This window comes from Tamandua tetradactyla, chromosome 4 (assembly GCF_023851605.1).
Source record: "Tamandua tetradactyla isolate mTamTet1 chromosome 4, mTamTet1.pri, whole genome shotgun sequence".
NCBI classification, from domain to species: Eukaryota; Metazoa; Chordata; class Mammalia; order Pilosa; family Myrmecophagidae; genus Tamandua; species Tamandua tetradactyla.
Window position 1 is genome coordinate 73,945,791 of NC_135330.1, and position 26,654 is coordinate 73,972,444.

Consider the following 26,654-nt stretch of genomic DNA (forward strand, 5'->3'; position numbering starts at 1 on the left):
GTCTCACCATGTGCCATGGCTCTCCAGGATGGTAGAAAAGCTTAATAAAGGAAATTGTCAATCTAAAAATGGATACAAAATCTCAGTGGACTCCCTCGATACAGGAGATCTGGGTGGCAGCAAACCTTCCAAAATTTAGTTTGTAATAAATAAGAGGACTGTAAATATTAGGCACAATCTAATCGAAACTGTCACCATTCCCTTCTCTCAGTAGCTGAGCGCTGTTACCATACTATGACTTCAGAAGCAGCAGCTCTAAGGTATCTTTTGCAAAATGTAAACTGTTACTTTCCATCAACTGGTGACGGTGGTTCACTTTAAGGGCACAGGAAAATATTACTCAGCCTGCACATCCTTTTATTTATATAAGATTCTGTTAGAAACTATTATTCATGCAGCACAAATACAGTTATGGTACTTCCCAAAGAACAACAAAAGATAACCTCTCTGCCTACCAAGTGGAATTAAGTAAGGGCAAAAAAACAAGGAGCAGCCCATAGGCTGGGCCACTACAGGAGAGAAGAGCCCAGAAGAGCCCAAGGTAAGAAAGAAACAAGGAATAGGTGAAAAGACACAACCACCATCTGGAGACTGGTTGCAGGGTTCAAGATAAAGTACAAAGAATATAAAGTAAAAAAGGAGAAAGGAAGATGACAAGTATACTTGGCTCAAGAAGAAAATAAAAGCATTTCGAGTTCTGAGCAATTTTGGCTAAAGAGGATGCCTAAGCTCATTTATTTTCTCATAAATGCAGTATCTGAAACAGAAGTGATGGGAAGCCAGACAAATGCAGCACAAAGACAAGAATAAAATTTTAAACACTCTAATTATCTCACTATCATGCATGGTTTTTTTTTTTTTTGAAGTTCAATGTAAAACACTCTGAACATTAGAACAATATGAACTCATCGGTTCTCAAAAGTACTACTACTACCCTTGAGTCAGACTCCTAAATGAGCATTCTCATACAGCAACTAAAATATGCAAGGAGTGAAGATTTCATTCTACTACCTGCTTCTGGACATCAAGGAAGAAAGAAACTGATTTGGAACAAAACGTAATGCCACTCAGTCATTTATATACGAAGTTGGAATTTCTAGATGATAGCTGAACACATCAAAGAAAAATTCCTCAAGGTATCTGATATATATTAACCATACGTTCATAACTCCTTGCAGTAATAATCTCTACTGTGTTGCAATTTTTTCTTTGTAAAATACACTTAGGGTGGGCAGTGGTGGCACAGTGGCAGAGTTCTGGCCTGCCATGCCGGAGACCCGGGTTCAATTCCCAGTGCCTGCCCATGCCAAAAAAAAAAAGGCAAAAACCTTAAATCTCTACTACTGATTTTATCTATTTCCCTTTTAAAGCTTTTCTTCTTGAAAAGGGCAATTGGGAACCACCATCTCTACATCACACCTTTATATATTTAGTACTGTTATTATGACTTTCACTGCCACCTGTTTGTCTGCAAAAATAATTCTATCTTCTCACCTTCTCTTTTTTAAGGTAGTATTTCATCACCCTCTAATTATCTCTATAGTCTTCTGTTAACTCTAAATCTTCCCTGTCTTCTTTAAGTTGCTGAATTAAAATGAGGCAACCTAATTTAGAGATGGACCAATTAATTAAAACAAAGCAAAGCATACAAACAAAAACACGGAGCACACAAGTTGGATTTCTCCACAAGATTTGCAGTTAAAGGAAAAGGTTTCTCATTTGAAGAAGAGCTCCCCCCCCCGAAAAATCTAAGTACACTGCCATTTTAGCAGATATTAAAGAAGAATAAGAAAAAAGGAAATACAGAATGGGTCTGGAATATCTAGGAAATGCCTTCCTCCTCCAGGTTATTTTAATTAGAAATTTAGAGCTAGAGAATGGTTGATTGTGGAGTCTAAGTGGCAAAAAAAAGATGTTTTCACCCCTTCCCCATTTGAAAAAAATCACTTCAAATCGATAAAAAGAACAAGATACAGATATGGAAAAGTCCATGTTCGATGAAACAGGGGGTTTCAGAAATCCTGCACCACAGAATACAGAAGGGTAAAAAACCTTTCACCCTCTGGAAGCTTAACTTTTATAGACACAACGTACCAGATTTTTGTTTTACATTGTTTTGTGGGGGGAAGTGGGTTGGTTACGGGGAAGGAAGGATTTGAAAATAGGGGAATTGTCTGACTGTCTTCAATAAGGAAATGTCACTCCTTCCCCCGGGGAGTGACCAGTCCAGAGGGGAACAGGGAGTGCGACGGCTGCAGGAGGGGTCTCCCTGGGAAAGGCTGGGAAGAGGCAGACAACCACAACGCCGCGCTGAAATTATCTAACAAGGTTTAATGATGTGGAAAGTTGTGTTGGAGGCATATCACAAAGCAGCTGGAGGTATGTGGGAAGACCTAATCAGGTATTCGAAGAAAACAGCAAATAAAAAGGTGAGGCATTTATGAGCTGAAGGGAAACCAGCAACTGGTTCAAAAAAGAAATGGAAACTAACGCTACTTAGCACTCAGTGAAGAATACTTACATATTAATATTGAATAAAAAGCACTGAACTGAATCTCACCAGGATATTAGTTCTGTTTTGAAAGGACAGTAGCAAAAAAAGGTCACAAATGAAATTTTAAGTCCCTGTCTCCCATCACCATTTTTATCCTAGCTAACATGAGCATTTGTAAGAATTTTATATTTATTAACTTATTTGGTGGTAGGTCAGCACAAAGGTCTCTAACTGATAAATGCAGAGATAGGAACATATGCCTATTATGTAGATACATAAAGGTAAATAGAAGAAGCTATTAAAATATTTGGATGTGATCACCTCTGAGTAGGTAGTAAGGCAAGTCTAATATTCTTATTTTAAAAATGAGGATACCAAGGCATAAGAAGTTTACCTGTCTTCTCTAATGTCACACAGTAAATCAGAAGCAAAGATCCTACTATAATTCAGGTCTCTGGACTTGTAGTCCAGGACCCTTTGCTCTATTCTGTACTCCAGTTTGCTCACTTGTAAACAGGGACAGCACATATCTGCCCTACCTGACTTAAAATTATTTTCAGGTTAAAATGAGGTCATATATGTGAAAGCAATTTGGAAAAGCATTTCAAAATTCATAAAAAATTATTAACGTGTCAGAAAATTGTATGTCGGTAAGTGGGGGGAGAGGACTTCACTTATTTTTAATGGCCCAGAATAAATTATGTTTAAATATACAAATGAATACACAAGCATAATCTTTCAAACAGCCAGTGAAAAGTAATGTTCTCCAATCTACATTCAAATTATTTAAAAACATTTATTGTGGTAGCATTTATACAGCACAGAATCTCCCCTTCTGACCACTTTCATGTGTGCAATTCAGTGATATTAATTACATTCAGAATACTGTGCTGTCATCTCCACCATCCATTACCCAAAGCTATTTCATCAACCCAAAAAGAAGCTCTGTACCCATTAAGCAATAATCTCCCATTCCCCACACCATCTTCAGGCCCTGCTAACCTGTCTTTCTCTCTATGAATGTGCTTATTCTAGGTATTCCATAAAAGTGATATAATACAGTATTCGCCTTTTTGTGCTGGTTTATTTCCTTCACCATGATGTCTTCAATGTTCATTCATGTACCAGAATTTCATTCCTCTTATGGCTGAACAATACCCCACTGTAAGTATACACCACATCTTGTTTATGCATTCATCTGCTGATGGACACTTGAGTTGCTTCTATCTTTTGGCTATTGTGAATAAAGCTGCTATGAACATTGTCACACAAGTAGCTGTTCAAGTTCCTGGTTTTTCAATTCTTTGGGGTATATACCTAGAAGTATGATCATTAAATCATATGATATTTCTATGCTTAGCTTTTTAAGGAACGGCCAAACCGTCTTAAACAGTGGCTGCACATTTCACATGCTCACCAACAATGTATGCCAAAGTTTGTTATTTTCCTTTTCCTTTTTCAATGTCATTCCAGTGGATATAAAGTGGTATTCCAACACCTACATTGCAATTCAGTGAGAGAATTATCCCCAAATCGCTTCAGACTACGGAGGCAGTGGGCGCATCTCTCCCAGGAGGTAGGAGGCTGTCACCAGACACAAGGCACCATGAAGCCTCTTAGAGTCACAAAAGAGGGATGCCTCTCAGGAAAAGACGCTCCCATTGAATGCCCAGAAGTCCCTGTTCTAGTTTAGAAGCTGCCGGAATGTGATATATCAGAAATGGAATTTTAAAAAGAAGAATTTAATAAGTTACAAGTTTACAGTTCTAGGCTATGAAAATGTCCCAATTAAAGCAAGTCTATAGAAATGTCCAATCTAAGGCATCCAGGGACAGATACCTTGGTTCAAGAAGGCTGATGAAGTTCAGGGTTTCTCTCTCAGCTGGAAAGGTACATGGTGAACATGGAGGCATCTGCTAGCTTTCTCTCCAGGCTTCTTGTTTAATGAAGCTGCCCCAGGGGTGTTTTCTCCATCTCCAAAGGTCTCAGGTTGCCTGGGCTCTACGGCTGTCATGGCTCTAAAGCCCCAAAGGGCCCCAGTAAGCAACCCCACCCTGAATGGGTGGAAACGCATCTCCATGGAAACCATCTAATCAAAAGTTGCCACCCACATGGGTGGGTCACATCCTATGGGAACAATCAAAAAAGCTCCCACCCAGCAATTCTGAATGAGGATTAAAGAACTTGGCTTTTCTGGGGTACACAAACTGCCACAGTCACTACTGCACATTGTTAATAACAGGGTGGTATATGAGAAAAAATAAACCAAATAAAAAACTATGGTCTAGAGTTAACAGTAATATTCTTTCACCAATTTTAACAAAGGCACCACACCAACGCTAAATGTCAATAACAGAGGAGTCTTAGGGTTATTGGGTTTTCTTTTTGGAGTAATGGAAATATTCTAAAATTGATTATAGTGATGAATGCACAACGGTGTGATTACACTGAGAGCCACTGATTATATACTTTGGATGGACTGTGGTGTGTGAATACATATCAATAAAACTGCTTTAAAAAATGGTGGAACCCTCCTCCTGTCTAAGTGGGACATGACTTCCAGGTGTGTGAACCTTCCTGGCAACATGGGACAGAAATCCTAGAATGAGCTGAGGCTCAGCATCAAGGGATTGAGAAAACCTTCTTGACCAAAAGGGGGAAGCGTGAAATGAGACAAAGTGTCAATGGCTGAGAGATTTCAGAGTGGAGAGGTTATCCTGGAGGTTATTCTTAGGCAGTAAGTAGATATCACCTTGTTATTCAAGATGTAATGGAGAGGCTGGAGGGAACTGCCTGAAAATGTAGAGCTGTGTTCCAGTAGCCATGTTTCTTGAGGATGATGATTGTATAATGATATAGCTTTCACAATGTGACTGTATGATTCTGAAAACCTTGTGTCTGATGCCTTTATCTACCTTGTCAACAGACGAGTAGAACATATGGAATAAAAATGAATAATAGGGGTAACAAATGTTAAAATAAATTTAGTTTGAAATGCTGGTGATCAATGAAAGGGAGGGGTAAGGGGTATGGTATGTATGAAATTTTTTTGTTTTCGCTTTACTTTTTTCTCTGAATAGATGCAAATGTTCCAAGAAATTATCATGATGATGAATATGCAACTATGTGATGATATCGTGAATTACTGATTATATATGTAGAACGGAATGATCAAAATAGGAATGTTTGCATTTGTTTGCTGTTTTTTGGTATTTAAAAAAATAAAATAATTTTTTTTTAAATGGTGGAAGGGGGATTTACCACATTAGATCTTAGTCTAAAACTCCAGAAGTGATATCCAACAAATACAACATTTACATCTAAACTTGGGGGTCTAGTCATAGATCCTGATTTGTTCCTTCAACTTTCAGACCACCCATCCTAATTTCAAATGGAGAACTTTCTTTTTGTAAACCATTCTCTGCCTATTTCCATTCTGGAATAGGATCCTATAAAAAATGTGGTATTTATTAATTCATTTACTAACTACACATTTACTAAAAGATCTACTAAATGTTGACTATTGTGTTATAAACTTGGAAGAATATAAAAATACGTAAAAGATCATCTCTGCCACGAAGCAGGGAGATATATCCGTAACCATGTAGCTGCTATACTAGAAGATGGATAGTTAAAAGTGTCCATTCAGCACCTCCTAGTTCAACCCACAAGGTCCATGACACAAATCACAAGTGCTGCAACACATGTGACACTGATTTAATTTTAATAGAATTTATTTAAACAGTTTTATAGTTACTTTAGTTTTGTGTGATTCTAAAGCAGGCCCATTAAAAATTTCAGAAACACCTTGTGGCATTTTATGGGTGAAAGGGAGTATAACAGTGGTATTCCAAAATTAACCTTTGCAAACTCGGTGAGTCTGATCACAAACAGTGAGCTGTTAAAGTGGTGTATAGAAGAGGACGCAGCACCTGGAGGGGGGTGTGAGAAAGAGGTCAGGAAGAAGATGGCTGAGCCTTTATGCCTAGCAGGATTCCAACAGGCAGTGGTGAGGGTAGTGGTGGTTTTGGAGTGGAGTGAAGTGGAGTGGACTGGAGACAATCACTTCAGGTATTTCCCCTTCTAAGGCGGGAAAGCATCGGGTGTGGTTGGAGGTCAGAATAAAATCTAGGTTGAATGAAATCTAGGTTGACCATGGTGCAGAGCAGACATAGATGCAAAAATGTCTCAGAACTACTTCCCATGAGGCTGTGACTGGGGAGAGCAGTCAGTAGAGCAGGTCCATACCAGTGATAATATGGAGTAGTGATGGGAGATGGGAATTTCAGGGTTCAAGGACTTGCAAACAGAAGGGTTCCAAGAGATGAAAAAGTGAATCAAGCAACCAATAAAGTATCATCATATTCCGATGAATTAGTAAAAGAACAGCATAAAAAATAGAGCAAGAAATGCACCTTTTTTATACACAATTTCAAAAACTCAGAGGAAGAGTAGGACCAATGAAAATGATAAAAGCTAATATTCATCATTCACCGTTCTGTGGCTGGCCCATGTTATATACAAAAGCTTTACATAAGAAGTCACCAATATATGATCAGGTTTGCTCAAATCTGAAATAGCAACAGAATTACTCTACTAGGGGGATCTTTTACAGAACCTATTCTTTTGGTATTTATTAGAGAAAATAACTTCTCTGGAGATACCAATGAGAAATAACTAAAGAAACTGCTGCAGCACACACTGTCTTCGGTGCCTTCCTTTCACTCTTGTACCCTCCCCCTCTCCCTTCCTTACCAGCAGGGGTCTTGTTGTCAGCCCCAATGCACAGGCTAGTCCCTCCCAGGATACCAGATGACAAATATACTTCCCTTTACCCCACCAAATTCAACCAACTTAAACTGTATGTTCTGTTGTATTCTACTATTACTTAATGTACACAAGTTAGGGTTGCTCTTTTTTCTGCAACTGTGGAAAGAGATGATATTAGGAAATTAGTTATAGATGATGCTCTCACATGAATAAAGCAGGGAGAAACAAAGCTAATGAAATGTTTGGGACTTGTTTTTAGTTTGCTAAATGCTGCCAGAAATGCAATATACTAGAAATGGGTTGGCTTTTATAATGGGGTTTATTAAGTTGCAAGTTTACAGTTCTAAGGCCATAAAAACGTTCAAGCTAAGGCATCCAGAGAAAGACACCTTGACACAAGAACAGCCAATAGTGTCTAGAACACCTCTGTCAGCAGGAAAGGTATGTGGTTGCTGTCTGCTGGTCTTTTGGCTTCTGGTTTCAAACAGCTTCCCAGGGGGTGTTTTCTTTCTGCACCTCAAAACCTCTGTGTCAGCTTTGACCTTTTTCCAAAATGGTTCCCTCTTAAAGGACTCCAGTAAATGAATTAAGACCTACCTTGAATCTCCATGGAAACCACCTATCAAAAGGTCCAACCCACAACTGGGTGGGTCACAGCTCCATGGAAGCAACTTCATCAAAAAAATTCCACCCAAACAATAAGTATGCCCCAACAAGATTAGACTAGGAAAAAGAACATGGCTTTTCTGGGGTACACAACAGCCTCAAACCTGCACAGGGGTCTAAAGAAAGAGTGGGCTCTCCTGACATCTCCATGATCATGAGACATTAGCAGCACCCCAGTAGGATAAGACAGGAAGGAGGGTTTGAAGGAAGGTGATTCTGTACCTTGACAAGATTCGAAGAAAAGAAAGAAGTACAATTACCATGTGTCATCTTCACCACAAATGAACTTAAGGGAAAGAGATTCTTGAAAGACCTGGAATTCCTCTGACTTACGAAACTAAACAAGTGTTGAAGATTATTTAACAAATCGTTTTGGATCAAGTTGTAACTGTCTGAGAACTGGAACCAGGATTGGTAGATGTATTTTTTCTTCACGTAGCCTCATCCAGAAAAGGGATGGAGACATACTGAGTTACTCAATAGGGTAAACATATGTAAAGATATAAATAATACCCGTTATATATGATCTCTCTCTATATTTATACATATACTCTATAATAACTGCTCCGCCTTTGAAGTAATACAGACCTGAAATTGAAAACCAAGTTTGAGTTTTAGCCATCTGTAAAATCTTGGACAAACTATTTAACCTCTCTAAGCCTGTTTCCTCATCTGTAAGATGAAAACAATAACTGTCCTTCCCAGGGTTACTGGAAGGATTAAATGAGATAAGGCATGGAAAGCAGCTATCAGAGTACCTGGCAATGAATTTTCTATTACTGTAGCTATTACAACTAGGGAAAGGTGGCAAAAATCAGGGCTCAAAAAATAAAAAGGCGTTTTGAAAGACAACCTAAGAACAAAATGTACTTAATAGTTTCTGCAAAAAAACAAAAACATTTAGGTAAGGAAAAAGAATTGAATTGTCAAAAAATCTGTAGTACTTCAAAGGAGTCTAAATAACAAAAAAAAAATGTGCTATTAATGCACTCTAGGAGAAAATGTACTTGGACAAGACTGAAGTTGTCAAATTAAGATGAGGTAGGGAAGAAGCTTTTTGAAATATTACCATGTGTTATTTTAAAATATATTTTTTCACACCCACTGATAAACAACACTTCATGTTTCTTTTCTAAACATAAAAATAAAATTCTCCTGGCATTCTTGGTCTTTAGTATGTAATATCCTCAGTAATCTTCCACTTCAATTTTGTGTTCACAGATTGAGAAATGTATTTCAGCTCTTAACAAAAACAGTTATGCGCTGAAGTGTTCGTTGCTTCTGCATAACAGGGCCCAGGGAACAGATGAGAAAGGCATCCAAGAGGAAATGAGGAATAACAGTGTGAAGAATGTTCTGTAGCAGTTATGCCCTCAACCTATGGGCATCACTTTGGAACTGTCACAGGATGGGGTTGGAGACGGGGAGGTTTAGCCCCGCCCTGCCACGGGAGAGCAAGGCAAGGAATTCTAGTGCCCCCACACTACATCCACCAACTCAAGGAAATCTCTTGAGGGAAATGGGTTAATATACCTGCCATTTCAGAAATGGAGAGCACGTACTAGCTGACGGTAGCACAATAATGCAAGTCACTGAATGAAGCTGAATGTGAGTGTGATGAGGGAGAAGGGCTGGGGGCACGTATGACAGCAGAAGGAAAGACAGAGTGACAAAGACTGAGATGGTGTAACTTAGGAATGCCTAGAGTGGACAAGGATGGGAATTAAATGGACAAATAGATAAACATGTTTGTATGAGGGAGAACAAATGAATGTCAACATTGCAAGGCACTGAAAATGGATGGTATACAGGAAAAAGTACAATCAATGGAAGCTGGGGTCTGTCATCAACAGTAGCGTTGATGCTTCCACTGAAACTGAATGTAACAAAGGCATTATGCCAAAACTAAAGGGGGGTGGCATGGAGGAGGGGTATGGATTCTGTGAGGAAGAAAAGGAAATGTCTTCATATAGGTTATGGTGGCAAAGGCATGTCCATTTACTTAGGCTTGATTGTATAATGTGCAAATAAAATCGCTGAAAAATGAAAACATTAACAAACTTGCCACGGTCCCATAACTTCAAATATATTGGCAAATCATTGCTTTTCTGCTTCTTTCTTCAAGCAACATTTGTATTTACAAGTGAACTATTGCAGATATAAGCAGAATTGATTACTGACACCGATATATCATCTATCTTTGCCTGTCCCCCACCCCTTGAGTACTGGGAACAATATTTGAAAAGACTTGAACTAAATGATTAAACTATAGAAGAAAAGGAAAAGGAAAATTAAATCACTCAATTAATCTAACTCATTCTAAATCTAAGAAAGCAAACTTACAAGTGATAAAAGAAAACATAAGAAAAATATTTTATAAATCTGAAAGTTTGTGGAAGTTTTTCCTAAATAAGATCCAAAACTCAGAAACCATGACAGATTTCATTACAGAATTTTAAATTCCTATATGGGGGCGGGGGGGGACCAACATAAAACTGACTAGAAAAAGCCACCAGGGAGAAAATATTTGCAACATATTAACAGACAAAAAGTTCGTATCAAAAGAAATCCTAATAATGAGTAAGAAAGAAGCAAACAAAAAAAGAGACAATTTATAAATGAAAGACATGATGAAGAAGCATACAAAGACATTCAACCTCATTAATTATTAAATTAGCATTTTATAAAATTAGCATTTTCCTGATACCTAGTGCATAAGAGGCCATTTTTATCTTATCAAATTGGGAAAAAAAAATCAGACTGCTCATTTCCAGTACTGATAAGGACATGGAAGTAATTTATTGTAATATAAACAGGTAATACATTTTAAAAGGAAACTTTGGCATTATCTGTCAAAATTTAAGTGTGTATGTCCCTTGACCTATACTCTTAAGAGTCTATCCTACAAGATACTATTCCATGCCTGTATGTAAAAAGGATGCTTCACTTCAGCATCATTTATAATTAAGAAAAACTTGATCCAACTAGAAAACTATGGAACATGGTGCAAGTCTTTTAAAACAATGCACTGATACCTGCACTTCCATGTCAGAGGGCTTACAACATATCACTTAATGGGGCAAAAACCAAGGTGGTATTACACATACTATAATTCTATTCCTAATTTGTTTTTTGTTTTTTTTTAAACTTCCTCTACATTTCACATATGTATGTATGTGCTCAGGAAAACTTTTGGTAGGATAGACTTCAAGCTGTCAACATCAGTAGCGTGAAAAGAAAAAAAAAAGTATTTTGCTTCCAATTTAATTAAATATACACACAAGTAAGAGGAAAAAGAAAGGAAGGTAGTGATTTTCCGCGGGAGGTAGGGTTCAGGTGATTTTTATTTTCTGCTTTATAATTTTTCTATATTTCTTATATTTTCCACAATGATCAATACTACTTTTACATTTAGAAAATAATAACAATTAGGCTTAAAATATTTGAAAAAAATGCCTGGGGAGGCCTTTAAAAACTTGAAAGGGTAATATTCATTAAATTGTTATTGTTTCTGTCCCAGGAACTTGAACAAAATCAAAAGACAAACCCAAGAGTTAAACCTCTGCTTACTTTTCTGACACTGATTCTCCCGGCATGACTAATAAACACACCACGAATTAGTTTTAATGAAAGCGTATAAGTACAAGCTCTAAAAGTTGCTCTGTGTCGGTAAGAGCTGGAGTAACTACAGAAGGTTTCATGGAAGAACACAACATTGAGCTGAATCTTAAAGAAAGCAGAGGGGCAAAAGGAGAGAAAGAAGACATGAAACCAAAAGTTTCTTAAATTAGTTTATTAATCATTTTTTGTCAATCTGATAGTGCTCCATATCTGAGAAGTGCCACATACATATTTAGCTTCCAAAAAGAGACTCAAATATGATTACCCAGTAATGAAATATACACTGAAATATATTTAAACATGCCCACACATACATATACAGATTATATATTTTTTTAAATTCTTGTATTCCTACTCCCAAGAGAAAGCCTTCAAATCCAATAACCTATAAGGTATCTCAGTATATTGACAGTAGTATAACTTCCGTGGCAAGCAATAACTATTAAAATTAAAAATGCACAAACGCTTCAATCCAGCAATTTTGCACTATGAATTTATTCTCATACATGTGTGAAAAATTCTTTGGAATTGCAAAAATTTGAAAACGACCTAAAAACTCCATCAAAGAGTACAGGTTAAATAATGATGCATTCATGGAATAAAAAAATGAACAAAGAAGCCCTATATATACTGAAATGAATGGCCTCCAAGTTAAAAGTCAATATTGGTATAGAATAGTTGGCATAATACACTACAGTATCTGGAAAGAGAAGGGTGTGCAGGTAGGAATATATATTATGATATGTACAAAATATCTCTGAAAGAATATTTTATAAACTACTAAAACTAGTCCTCTAAGAGGAACTTAGGACACAAGAGTGAACTGAAGATGTTTTACTGTACAATCTTTCATACTTTTTGAATTTTGCATCATGTTTATCATTCACCCATTTAAACACAATTAAATACACTTTAAAATTTTAATTTACATATTTTATCCCTGCCCTCAGAAAACCTCACAGCCAACACCACTTTGCATAATAGAATTATCCATTTACGTAAATTCAGAAAGCCTGTCAAAGTTCACAGAACTAATTTTTTTCTTTTTTAAATTATTTATTAAAAAATTTTAACAAATGAACTAAAACATTTACATGTGATTATTCCATTCTACATACATAATCAGTAATTCACAATATCATCACTTCGTTGCATATTCATCATTTCTTAGAACATTTGCATCAATTTAGAAAAAGAAATAAAAAAACAACAGAAAAAGAAATGAAACAAAAACAGAAAAAAAAAAAGATTATACATATCTTACCCCTTACCCCTCGCTTTCATTGATCACTAGCATTTCAAACTAAATTTATTTTAGCATTTGTTCACCCTATTATTTATTTTTATTCCATATGTTCTACTCATCTCTTGACAAGGTAGGTAAAAGAAGCATCAGACACAAGGTTTTCACAATCACAGAGTCTCATTGTGACAGCTATATCATTGTTCAATCATCATCAAGAAACATGGCTACTGGAACACAGCTCTTAACATTTTCAGGCAGTTCCCTCCAGCCTCTCCATTACATCTTGAAAAACAAGGTGGTATCTACTTAATGTGTAAGAATAGCCTCCAGGATAACCTCTCAGACTCTGTTTGGAATCTCTCAGCCATTGACACTTTGTCTCATTTCACTCATCCCCCTTTTGGTCAAGAAGATTTTCTCAATCCCTTGATGGTGGGTCTCAGTTCATTCTAGGGTTTTTCTCAATCCCTTGATGCTGAGTCTCAACTCATTCTAGGATTTCTGTCCCACGTTGCCAGGAAGGTCCACACCCCTGGGAGTCCTGTCCCACGTAGACAGGAGGAGGACGGTGAGTTTGCTTGTTGTGTTGGCTGGAGAGAGAGGCCACATCTGAGCCACAAAAGAGGCTCTCTTGTGGGTGACTCTTAGTCCTAAATTTTAAGTAGACTTGACCTATTCTTTGTGGGGTTAAATTTCATATGAACGAACCCCAAGACTGAGGGCTCAGCCTATAGCTTTGGTTGTCCACACTGCTTGTGAGAATATCAAGAATTCAACTTGGGGAAGTTGAATTTTCCCCCATTCTCACTATTCCCCGAAGGGGACTTTGCAAATACTTTTCTACTCACTGATCAAATCACTCTGGGATTCATCGGAGCAATCACTCTGGACAAACCAACAAAATCTCATGTCCTACCTGAGATTCCAAGTACTTATGGTGTTCAATCAAACTATCTACATGAGTTATATTAGGAGATGCACTAGTCAAAATATTATTTTGTACCAAATAAACATTTTTTGCTTTAATCTCACACATACGGTGAAATTTTTAAATATTAATTACCATCTGTTTTCAGCACCCTGCAGTATAACTAATTTTTTTAATGGCTGAAATGTCAAACTCTTATAAAGTTGTCATACTGTTTCTAATTTGAATAAAATTTTCATTAAAAATGCTTAGGAGACAACTCCTGAGAAGAAAATAATTTTCAGTTTTATTTTACATCTCAGAACACAGAAACACTTTTCACATTACAGGAAACTAGACTTCAAAAGCCATTACAATTTCCTACAGGAACTCTTGCCCCTGGGGTCACATCTGTATCAGCTACTTGAGGAAGAGAAAGGGCAAACAGTTCTCTCTACCTCTGAGAGTTTCTAGCTCCTGTGAGAGACAATTTCTCATTCTAGGCAATGAGCCACAACTCCAATCTACAAGGCAGTTTTGCTTCAGACTTCATTCTAATACAAAGCCAATGAGGATGTGCCCAAGGATAAATGTTCCCTGCAGAATAGTCACCCAAATAAATAAACAAATAGCCATGTGTCCATATTACGGATACATTCAAAGGCACTTGAAAAATAATCTTAGCTGCTTGGGACAAAGAGAGACTAAGGTTGCAGATTCCTAATGCAAAGGGGCCATAGGAGTGCCCTTTCCTTCCTAGCAAAGGCTGAAATACCCACTACAAGTTCCCAAGGTAAATTCAAACTCTGTTGAAACACCCTGACCTACCCAGTCCTTTCATACAACATAGTACGAACTCTCCTGAACGCTCTAATTGAGAATCTTACAATAATCAGTGCCACCCTTTCAGCACCAAAGAAAGCCATCAATATTTCTTTCTTGAATTCCACAAATAACTATTTTATAGTATTTAATGCAAGTGGCTCAAGACAATTACCGAGTAAAGTGCTGAAATTTCTTAGGAAGTTTTTAGAACAATCTGAGGGCAGAAAGAAGCAAACACACAGGACCCATTCATCACAGAACTTACCAGACTTTACTGTATCTAAGTCCCCTTGGGTACCTCAGAAAGGAAGAAGGGCACTGTGCTGGTTTGAAAGGAAGTATGCTCCCTAAGAAAAGCCATGTTTCAATCAAAATACCATTTCATAAAGGTAGAATAATCCCTATTCAATACTGTATGTTTGAAACTGTGATCAGATCATCTCCCTGGATGGTGTGATTTAGTCAAGAGTGGTGGTTAAACTGGATTAAGGGATGACATGTCTCCACCCATTTGGGTGGGTCTTGATTGGTTTATTGGAGTCCTATCAAAGAGGAAACGTTTTGGAGAATGAGAGATTCAGAGAGAGCAGAGAATGCTGCAGCACCACAAAGCAGAGAGTCCACGAGCCAGCGACCTTTGGAGATGAAGAAGGAAAACGCCTCCCGGGGAGCTTCATGAAACCAGAAGCCAGGAGAGGAAACTAGCAGATGACGACACCATGTTTGCCAGGCACCCTTCCAGATGAGAGAGAAGCCCTGACTGTGTTCGCCACGTTCCTTCTCACTTGAGAGAGAAACCCTGAACTTCATCACCCTTGTTGAACCAAGGGATCTTTCCCTGGATGCCTTTGATTGGACATTTCTTTAGACTTGTTTTAATTGGGGCATTTTCTCAGCCTTAGCACTGTAAACCAGCAACTCACTAAATTTCCCCATCTAAAAGCCATTCCGTTTCTGGTATATTACATTCTAGCAGCTAGCAAACTAGAACAGGCATAATCTATAAGAAAGCTTTGCGAGTGATCTGAAGCCAGCAGAGGACTGCCCTGGGACTAGCTCCATCTCTTACAATATCAGGGGGATACCGGAAGTCTCGGCGCCCTCATCGCTAGTTTGAGAATATGCAGATTTGGTAGGATGGTTAGGGCACATAAGAGTTAAAAGTTAAAAAACAATTGACACTTGGTCATCATTTATTACTGTTTGGAACTATATAAAACACTACCAATGATTGATTCACCATCTTCAGAAGTAGCTTGAGAAAACTAAATCTAGAAAAGACAAAAATATATTCTACATTCAACACCAAAGTGGAGGGAATAATGGGGTAAACAGTGCAATTCATCTGGCAGGCTCGGGCAAGAAAGTCAAACACCTTTTTCCTCCCCCTGCCTTATGTTTTTAACAATATTATAAGTGTGACTAATATCAAATAGCATGTGTAAAATGCATTTCATCTTCCCGCAAAACGCCTCACAGAGAAAACCTTGTGTCTGATGCTCCTTGTATCTACGGTATAGACAGATGAGCAAAAAATATGGATTGAAAATAAATAAATAATAGGGGGAACAAATGTTAAAATAAATGGAGTAGATTGAAATATTAGTGATCAGTTAAAGGGAGGGGTAAGGGGTATTGTATCCATGAATTTTTTCTTTTTTCTTTGTATTTCTTTATCTGGAGTGATGCAAATGTTCTAAAAAATGATCATGGTGATGAATACACTATGTGATAATATTATGAGCCACTGATTGCACACCATGTATGGAATGTTTGTATGTTAAAAATATTCATGTGTGCAATTCATATTCTAAAACTTTAACTTATGTTTAAGACTAAAGCAAAAAAATAAGTTTTTTTGTACAAAATTTATATTTTGACTAGTACATAATATAACTACGCACTAATATAACTTATATGGACAGTTTACTTGAACACTGTAAATATACGGAACCTTAAGTAGGGCATGAGATTTTGCAGGTTTGTCCAGAGTGATACCTCAATAAATCCCAGGGTTATTTGAACAGTGAATAAAAAAGTATTTGCAAAGTCCCCCTGGGGAAATGGTGAGAAAGAGGGAAAATTCAACTTCCCCATTTGGAGAATTCCTGATATTCTCACAGGCAGTGGGGACAACCAAATTAATAGACCGAGCCCTCAATCTTGAGGTTTGTTCATATGAAACTTATCCCTGCAAAGGATAGGCTATTCTACTTAAAATCAGACCTAAGAGTCAACCCCAGAGAACCTCTTTTGTTGCTCAGATGTGGCCTCTCTCTCCAGCCAACACAACAGGCAATCTCACCACCCTCCCCCTGTCTATGTGGGACATGACTCCCAGGGATGTGGACCTTCCTGGCAGCGTGGGACAGAATTCCTAGAATGAGCTGGGACTCAGCATCAAGGGATTGAGAAAATCTTCTCGAATGAAAGGGTGAGGAGAGAAATGAGACAAAATAAAGTATAGTGGCTGAGAGATTTCAAAGAATCGAGAGGTTATCCTGGAAGTTATTCTTAAACATTATACAGATAACCCCTTTTTAGTTTAAGGTCTATTAGAGAGGCTAGAGGGAGGTGCCTGAAACTGAAGAGCTGTGTTCTAGTAGCCATGTTTCTTCAAGATGATTGTATAATGATATGGCTTTCGCAAAACGACTGGGAGTGTGAAAACCTTGTTCTGATGCCCCTTTTATGTATGTTATGGACAGATGAGGAAAAAACATGGATTAAAAATAAATAAACAATGGGGGGAAAATGCTAAAATAAATTGGATAGAGGGAAATACTAGTGGTCTACAAGAGGGAGGAGTAAGGGGTATGGTACGTATGAGTTTTTTCTTTTCTTTTTATTTCTTTTTCTGGAACGATGTAAATGTTCTGAGAAATGATCATGGTGATGAATGTACAACTATGTGATCATATTGTGAGTCACTGATTGCACGCCAAGTATGGATTGTTCATACATTAAGAATGTTCATGTTGCATGTTGATTGGTTTTATTAATAAAATTTTTTTTTTAAAAAAGATAAAACATAGGACTATATAGCACAGTGAACCCTACTATAGACAATGGACTATAGTAAACAGTACAAGAATGTTTCTTTATGATTTAAAACAAATGTACAACACCAATACAAGGTATTAATAATAGCGTGGCATATGTTAAAAAATACATACCTAGTACAAACTATGGACATGTATTAGTTAGGGTTCTCTAGAGAAACAGAATCAGCAGGAAATATCCGTAGATATAAAATTTATAAAAGTGTTTTATGTAACCACGGGAACGTCGAGTCCAAAATCCGCAGGGCAGGCTGTGAAGCTGACAACTTCGATAAAGGGTCTGGACGAACTCCACAGGAGAGGCTTGCCACCAAAGCAGGAAGAGAGTCTGTCTCTTCTGAATCCTCCTTAAAAGCCGTCCAGCAATTAGATTAAGCATCACCCACTGCAGAAGGCACAACCCTTGGTTGATTACAAATGCAATCAGCTGTGGATGCAGCTGATGTGATCATGATTTAATTTTATGAATGTCCTCATAGCAACAGACAGACCAGCACTTGTCCAACCAGACAAACAGGCACCACCACGTGGCCAAGTTGACACATAAACTTGACCATGACAATAGTTAACAATACTATTTTAATAATCTTTCATCACTAAGAGTCACCCCCAAGAGAGTCTCTTTTGTTGCTCAGATGTGGCCTCTCTCTCCAGCCAACATGACGAGCAATCTCACCACCCTCCCCCTGTCTACGTGGGACATGACTCCCAGGGGTGTGGACCTACCTTCCTGGCAACGTGGGACAGAAATCCTAGAATGAGCTGAGACTCAGCATCAAGGAATTGAGAAAACCTTCTCGACCAAAAGGGGGAAGAGCGAAATGAGACAAAATAAAGTGTCAATGGCTGAGAGATTCCAAACAGAGTTGAGAGGTTATCCTGGAGGTTATTCTTACGCATTAAGTAGATATCATCTTGTTATTCAAGATGTAATGGAGAGGCTGGAGGGAACTGCCTGAAAATGCAGAGCTGTGTTCCAGTAGCCACGTTTCTTGAAGATGATTGTATAATGATATAGCTTCCACAATGTGACTGTGTGATTGTGAAAACCTTGTGTCTGATGCTCCTTTTATTTACCTTGTCAACAGTGAGAGGAACACATGGAATAAAAATAAATAATAGGGGGAACAAATGTTAAAACAAATTTAGTTTGAAATGCTAATGATCAATGAAAGCAAGGGGTAAGGTGTATGGTATATATAAATTTTTTTTCTGTTTTGGTTTATTTCTTTTTCTGAATAGATGCAAATGTTCCAAGAAATTATTATGATGATGTATATGCAACGAAGTGATGATATTGTGAATTACTGATTATATACGTAGAACGGAATGATCAAAATAGGAATGTTTGCATTTGCTTTGTGTTTTTTGGCATTTAAAAAAATAAAATTAAAAAGTTGTTTTAAAAAGTCAACTATAAAATAAAAAAAGAATAATCTTTCATCACTTGTAACAAAAGTAACTACTGTTAAAAAAAAATACTATATATAATTATTTCAAAAAGTGCCGTCATCAAGTCTAACAAATGTTCCCCATACCAATTCAAAGAGTTGCTAGTGGGGTGATACATGGGAACCCTGTCATTTTATGCATGATTGTTCTGTAAATCCACAACTTCTCTAATAAAAAATTTAAAAAAGAAGAAAAAAAAAACACCTCACAGAGTGGCAAAGTATAAATGAGAAAAATATATGCAATTAGTATAGTGCACAGCATGTAACAGGGTCTGAAAAATAGTGGTACAATTTAACTAAACAATTTTATATCACTTAAAAACTAAGAAAAAACAAGCATTTTAATTTAAGCTTTGGAAGAAATACTTTATCTGAATGCTGAAGAATTGAAAGAAATTATCAAAATCAAACGCAGACATTTGGATATGTCAAAGTGTTTCATAAAATATAACAAAATAACCAAAAAATATCATAGAAGATGTATACGCGGAAAACATAACTAAGAAAGTATTAAATGTCTTGTCAGTTATTTGCATAGGCTATAACAAGATTTCCCTCAGGAAGTTTTAAAATATACATAAAAATTTTAAAGTTGTTCAGATTTGTAATTTTTAAAATCTACTGGTATACATAATTGATAATATGTACTATATTATCTGGCTAACCCCACAAAAGTAGACAAAGTGTATCAAAAGAAAATTCCAACCAAAAAACCAAAATCCAATCAGTTGAGGGATTTTGAGTTCTCATTTCAAATAGTGAGAATTATATCAGTTTATTTTTGGAAAAATATGCCATGAGAAGAAAAAACTAAATATAGTTGTTTTTAAGAAAATAATTAAACAGAATGTTAATAATTAAATGGTAAGCATTATTTAGTGTTTATTGAGGCAGGCATGATTCTAAGGATTTTATATGAACTAACTTATTACATTTTCAAAATAATCTCTAATAATAAAGAAGAGATACTCTGGGCTTAGATCTACATTCAGAATTTTGGGTTATGGGGAAAGACACTGGTTTCCTTTTTACACATGGTACCTCTGACAGTTCAGTAATCGGAAGCTTAAACACAGGTTAGAAACTACAACCATAAATTTAATAGCAGCTGTCTCTCTTCCATTCTTATTTCCAATATGCAGATGTTTATTTGCAAGGCAAAATAAACTTTAAAAATAAAAAGGGGCTAAGAAAGAGAAAAAACAAAACCTGAATTCGATTTTCACATCAAATCTTAGTTCAAGATTGTTAACATTTCAGCCAACTCTTCTATGCCTTATTCCTCCCCTCTCCCAAAGCCAAGTACACAACACTCTAACACAGGGTACTGTCATCTGATTACTATGATGCTCATTTAGGAACAACTAATCAGCACAACTAGGGAAAATCCTGTTATGTATTTAGCTGCAAGATGAGTACAGACTAATTTCAGCAATAATTGAGAATTTTATTTTCTCCTCATAAAAAACCTTGTCAGTTCAGCAGCAGATACATCTGGCTTCACCTTATAAGTTTTTTGTTTGTTGCTGCTCTTGTTTATTTCAGCTCAAAGTAAGTCCTATAGAAATCCCAAGATGATTCAGGACCCAGCATCAAGGGATTGAGAAAGTCTTTCTAACCAAAAGGGGGGAAACAGAAACAAGAGAAAACAAAATGTCAGAGGCTGAGAGATTTCAAACAGAGTTGAGAGGTTATCCTGGAGGTTATTCTTATGCATTACATAGATATCCCTTTTTAGTTTATGGTGTATTGGAGTGGCTGGAGGGAAGTACCTGAAACTGCTGAGCTGTATTCCAGTAAACTTGATTCTTAGAGATGACTGTATAAAGATATAATTTGTACAATGTGACTTGGGATTGTGAAAACCTTGTGTCTGATGCTCCTTTTATCCAGGGTATGGACAGATGAGTAAAAAAATATGGATGAAAAATAAATAACAAGGGAGACAAAGGGTAAAATAAGTAGTGAAGATGGAAATACTGGTGGTCAGTGGGAGGGAGGTGGATAAGGGAAACGGTATGTATGAGTTTTTTCTTTTTTCTTTTTATTTCTTTTCCCGGGTACGGAACATCATTCAGCTGTAAGAAGGAATGAAGTTCTGATGCACGCGACAATATGGATGAATCTTGAAGACATTATTTTGAGTGAAATAAACCAGATAAAAAAAGGAGAAATACTGTATGATTTCACCGCTGGGAACTAATTATAACTGAAAGACGCGTGGAGTTCGAGTCTAGCTGGGACATAGATTGGGTTAGGGAATGGGGAGTTGACTAACATTATTTTAATAATCTCTTCTCAATTGTAACCAATGTAACTACTGTTTAAAAACTAGTTCAACTATATTTAAAAAGCGCTATCAACAATTTTACAGATGTTCCATGTCAATGTAGGGTATTGGTAGTGGGGTAGAGAATAGGAATCCTGTATTTTATGCATGATTGTTAAGTCCACAACTTCTCTAATAAAAAAAAAAGTGAGACTTTAAGCATCAACAGTAAGGAACTGATGGTTTCTGGGATACTAACCATTTTGTACACAGAGCTTTCTTTTCATGGAGCAATATGAGAAACAGTCAGGAAACTCAAGTACTTTCCCCAAACTGCAGAAGAAGGAAATGGTAATTAGAATGCTGCCAGTGATGTCACCACTTCCTGATTCCTCCTCCACCAGTCACTGGAACATGGAAAAGATCTTTGGAAACTCAATTTTACATAAAATAAACTTAAATTACAGTTTATAAATCAACTGCCACTGCCTCCCCTTCAATCATACCTCTGTGAAGACTTTTATACTACACACAAGGAGTCAAAAAGCCCTCACCTCAGGATTGTAACTCATTGGTCAATCACCATTTAGCAAGAAAGGGAACCTTGATTTTCCATGGTTGCATCCAAGTATCTGGCCAAGTCCCTGGCAACTGGCAGCTGCTCCAAACATACCATTACTGAGAACCGACTCCTCATCAGGTGCCTCTGATGCATTCTCCTCTAATCATTACAGTGAAGACCTGACAGTCTCTGCGCTTACATCATACCACAGCTGCCTCCTGCCCGCTCTCACTTTACACAGCTGTCCTAACCCACTGGAAACAACCAGATGACCACCACAGAAGCAGGACTTCTAGGAAGAGAAGGGCCACACACTGATTTCCCGGCACCATCTCTAAGGTTACAGAGTCAGCACCATCTCTGACGTTAAAGAGTAGTACATCCCTAAAAGCACAGAATAGTACTGACACTTCCACTAAATTGCGTATTTCCAAGGCATCACTCTACCAGGCCCTGGGTGAATGAGGGCATGGCTCCGCTTTAGTAAGCTCCATCAGGGGAGGAAAAACAGGTAACCAAGACTTACCCTAGCATAACAGCCTATGTCAGGAATTAGGGAAAACTTCCTAAGGAGGTAAAGCATACACTGAACGAGAAAGACACACAGGGATTGGTTTGGTTTAGAAAAAAAAGTAACCACCTTAAAGAAAGGAAGGGAATTCGGTGCTTACTGCATAAAGAGGACAAAGGAGAATGAGGAGTTTAAATTGGCTCCGTCCCTGGTTTGTTTAACTTGACAGGAAATGATACCCTCATCAAGGTAGAGGAAATAAGAGACGAACCAGTTTTAAGGAAGCCAATGAATTCTGTCCATGACATTTTGAGTTTAAAATACTTTCGGCCAATCGCAGGGAAAGATCCTAGAGGCAGCTGGAATTTGAGGAGGCCCTAACAGAGGGGTCTGTGTTACAGAGGGGCTGTATGTAGCTGTTGCAAGTATCCTTCTGAACACCTCCCAAAGAAAACAGTGTGAGGAGGGCAGCGGCGTGGCGGCTAGAACATGCCTATATTCATGGCAGCCAGCAGGAGAAAAACCTCAAAGGGCAGCGAAAATGAACACCCAGGGAAGTAGGACAAATAATAGGGGAAACCAAGAAGGTAATGCTTCAAGGAGGAGGACATGGTCAGTGTCAAACAAAGGAAGGTCACATAAGAAAAGGACAGGGGAATACGGGCTGTCAGATCACTGGAGGCCTCAGAAAGGGCAATCTCTGGGGAGTGCTGGAGCTGCCAGCGGCCCTGCTGCAGAATACACAGCTGTGAAAGGGAGAGGACGCCTGCCCTTAGAACTTACTCAAGAAACTTAACTATCAAGGAAGAGCCCAGCGAGCGTGCTTTTTGGTTTTCTTTTTTGAAACGCAAGTTTGTAACAAGCAAGAAATATTCCAACTCTGACTGAACTGTCAGCTCAGAACAGATTTACAGTTAACTCTCAGGGGTCAATCTAAGCCCAGAGATAGAGGCACAGAAAGAGTGGCTATTTCATCCAGGCATGCTCAACTTAGAGAGCAGATAGATCACTGCCAAGAAAGGAAACTCAGAACAATCCCTTAGATAGATCACCATGAGGAAAGGAAACAAGGAGCATGATAATGGCTATAGAACCATAAATACTATTAATCACAAACTTCTCAGAACAGGCAAGAACCAATTTTCTAGCAAGCTGGGTTTTCTTCCTTTGTTTTAAGAGAAAGCTATTTCTAACGTTTACAGAATGTCGTTAGGTAGACAAAAACACCAAAAGCCTTAGTTGGACACCCACAGGGTAAACCTGAAACGGCATCTTGTGGTGGCGGCACCTTGCCAGGTGCCTGCCCACTCGTTAACCAGGAATGCAGAGGCTCTCTCCAAGGAGTCAGTCACCCAGCCACTGCCGGCCACGAGGCACTCAGTGCCAAGCAGCCCCTGAGAGGGGACGGAGACCTCAAATTCTTTGCTCCCTCTGTTTATTTTTATTTTCTGTCGTTTGCCAGTCCAGACGACTGCTCCCCATACATAACAAACCAAAAAGGGCATGTGTGCAAACAAAAGCACTTTCTTTTTTCATGTTTTGCACCGAGAAAAGACCATTTTACGTTGGCCTCTAACTGCACAGCTGTGATCAAATTAAATGAAAATCTGGCAGTAATCCTTCTACCAGCCCCTAAAAGACGGCAAACTATTCATGGATGTCACCTGCTTTCTTTTTGCAAGGAATGAGTCATAAAACTTCAGTGCTGTGTAAATGTTATCTACAAAAGAAAAAAAAATAACTCACAATCCCACTAGTCAAAGGTAAGGAATGGTGAGCCATTATTCATTCTGAGCAGTAGGTCCCATCAAAGACAAGGTGTTATGTCTGGCATGTTGCAGGAGTTAACCATTAACCTAGTGACTCACAGTGCCCCTACCACCCTCCTCCCCAGCCCTCCACTTCTGCAAACCAGGCAATGAAAAGGCAAGAATGCCTTCTGGTTCCAAGGCTGCAGATATGGTTAATCCCACACCAATGCTCTATCAGTAGAGGACATCTCAGAAGTCAAGACCTCAACACATGTACTTTATTTTTCTATTAACACTGAGTCAGTAGGGGGTCACTGGTATTAAATTCCAAAGTGAAGCTTCCAAGGTGTAACAACATCTTTTAACCCTGAAACTACAAATTAACCATCACAAAGTTATATTTACTCTTCTCCAGGATTTGGGGGTTTCAAACATCACTATTATTTTTACTAGATTGAACCTACCAACTTTCTTTTGGATCAGTCAGTACCAACTAACAATATAATGGATGGGGAGGGAGAAATGATTTATTTACTTTCCTTTTTCAGCTATTTAGTTTGCCAATCCTTTCTAACTACACTAAACCAGATGTTCAGAGTCATTTCAACTTTTCCTTCATCTTCCCGTAACCTCACCTCTTTTGTCATCAAAAAAGCTTAATGACTTTTTGGTGACAGCTTAGCACTTTTTTACAGAAAAGCATTCTCAGAATGAAGAATGCCCTTCTATATTGGACAAATAACTAGAGACCTTCTCACTATGTTTGCATTTTTTCTAGGTAAGTCTAAACCTCCGCAACAGAGGTAGGTTTGCAAATGAATGCAAATGAATGATCTGTTCTCCAGGCAGTTAAAGACAAGAAGCCAAGGTTCCCAGAGCTAGTTTGTGATACTTTAATGACGGCAGCCAGTTAAGCTGGTTGGATAAGCTTTCTGCCTCTCTTTGCTAGGATAGAAGGCAATCACCTTGAGAAGATTTTCCCATGCTTCACCAAGTTATTTATAAAAATTACATTATTACACATTGTGAAAGCTCTGAGATTTAAAGCTATAACAGCAAACACACACATACGTAAAACAACAAAACAAACAAAAGACACCCACCAGGAATCTTGTTCCAAACATCAATTCAAAAACTAAAGGGATTTTTACATTTGGAGTATATCTGATATATTCAGCTGAAAAGTGGTCTAGTCTGGAATAAGAAACGGCAGAAAAACTTAAAAGGTAGCTGAAGAAAGCAGTGGAGCAGCAGTTGAAGATTGACAGCCTCAGAGTATAATGCAGTCCACAAATACTCACTCATTCGTCTGACCAACAATCACTGAGCATCTACCACGTGTCCAACACTGTCCCAGACGCTGCACATGCAGCAGTAAACAAAACAGCTTACATTAGGATCTTTTATTTTGCCCGGGTGGTTCTACTGAAAAATTTGAATTAGTTGCCACCATTTATAAAATCAAAATATTTCACACAAATATGTAGATATGGTCTGCTAGCACTGACCTGGATCAGTGAGCTAGGATTGGAGTGACTACCCTATAGACAGGGCAAGCACTCTCTGGCCGGCCACAGACTCACACCTCCCTACTGTGATGACAAGCCTGCTTCATTCATTTCTACTTCCTGCTAGCCCCATAGGCTTTTAAGTCTTTTCAGCACTACATCTTCTGCTTGGGCTCAGGAGGCAGACCAGGATCTGAATCCCACATGTGCCCCTACCAGCTATCTAGCTTGAGCAAAACTCTCTCTGCCTCAATTTCCTCATCTAAAAAAAATGGATGTGATAATAATGGTACTCATTTTATAATGCGAGCAACAAAATTAAATGAGATAATGGTGTGCAAAGTGTTTACCACAGTGTCTGGCACAAAGTAAATCCTCATCAAATACTTGCCATTTTTTAAAACTGTTTAACTTAATTTTTAGCATATTTGTTGTTGTGTTTCCTATTAGTATCGTCATTAATATTACTGCAAGAAAAATAATTAAAACATGGAGGGAATTCCAAGACCCATTCAATTGTGAAAGACACTCCTCACATATTCCCCTCCTCCCACAAATTTTTTTCTTTTCCTTTTTTAAATCCAGGATAATTTTGAGAGCTGACTCAGAAACCCCAGGTGGTCTATTACTATCTGCACCCAAGCTACAAATTCCCGGACAGCAAGCGTACTCAACACATAGACCCAGGGAGCAAAATTAAAAGTCTGAAGTTCTTCTTAAACAGGATAAAACACCCCATTTTAAAAGGTAATAAACCCAGTGCTTGAAAGCTCTCAAGCTCTGCAAAGATACGATGAAGAGACCATATTTATAAATCGTCTGCATATACGAGTCCTCTGGGTGCACAGGAGCTGACCTGGGCCACTCACCTATAGTCCCACGGAGGATCACCTGAGAGACGATTTATCAAAATTGAAAAACGGACTTAGAGTGTTTGTCCCTGAGAGATGAACCAGTGGTTTTCCAGCTGAAAAGAAACCGAAGTAATTTGTCAAAATGCCAATTCTA

The 26,654-nt window shown here is 38.0% G+C and overlaps 1 protein-coding gene across 1 annotated transcript in view; it reads right to left on the bottom strand.

Moving 5' to 3' along the window:
* The window catches only part of PTPN14 (protein tyrosine phosphatase non-receptor type 14), a 201,612-nt gene that overhangs the window by 127,793 nt on the left and 47,165 nt on the right, over nt 1-26,654 (bottom strand). The gene's annotated exons all lie outside the window — the stretch shown is intronic.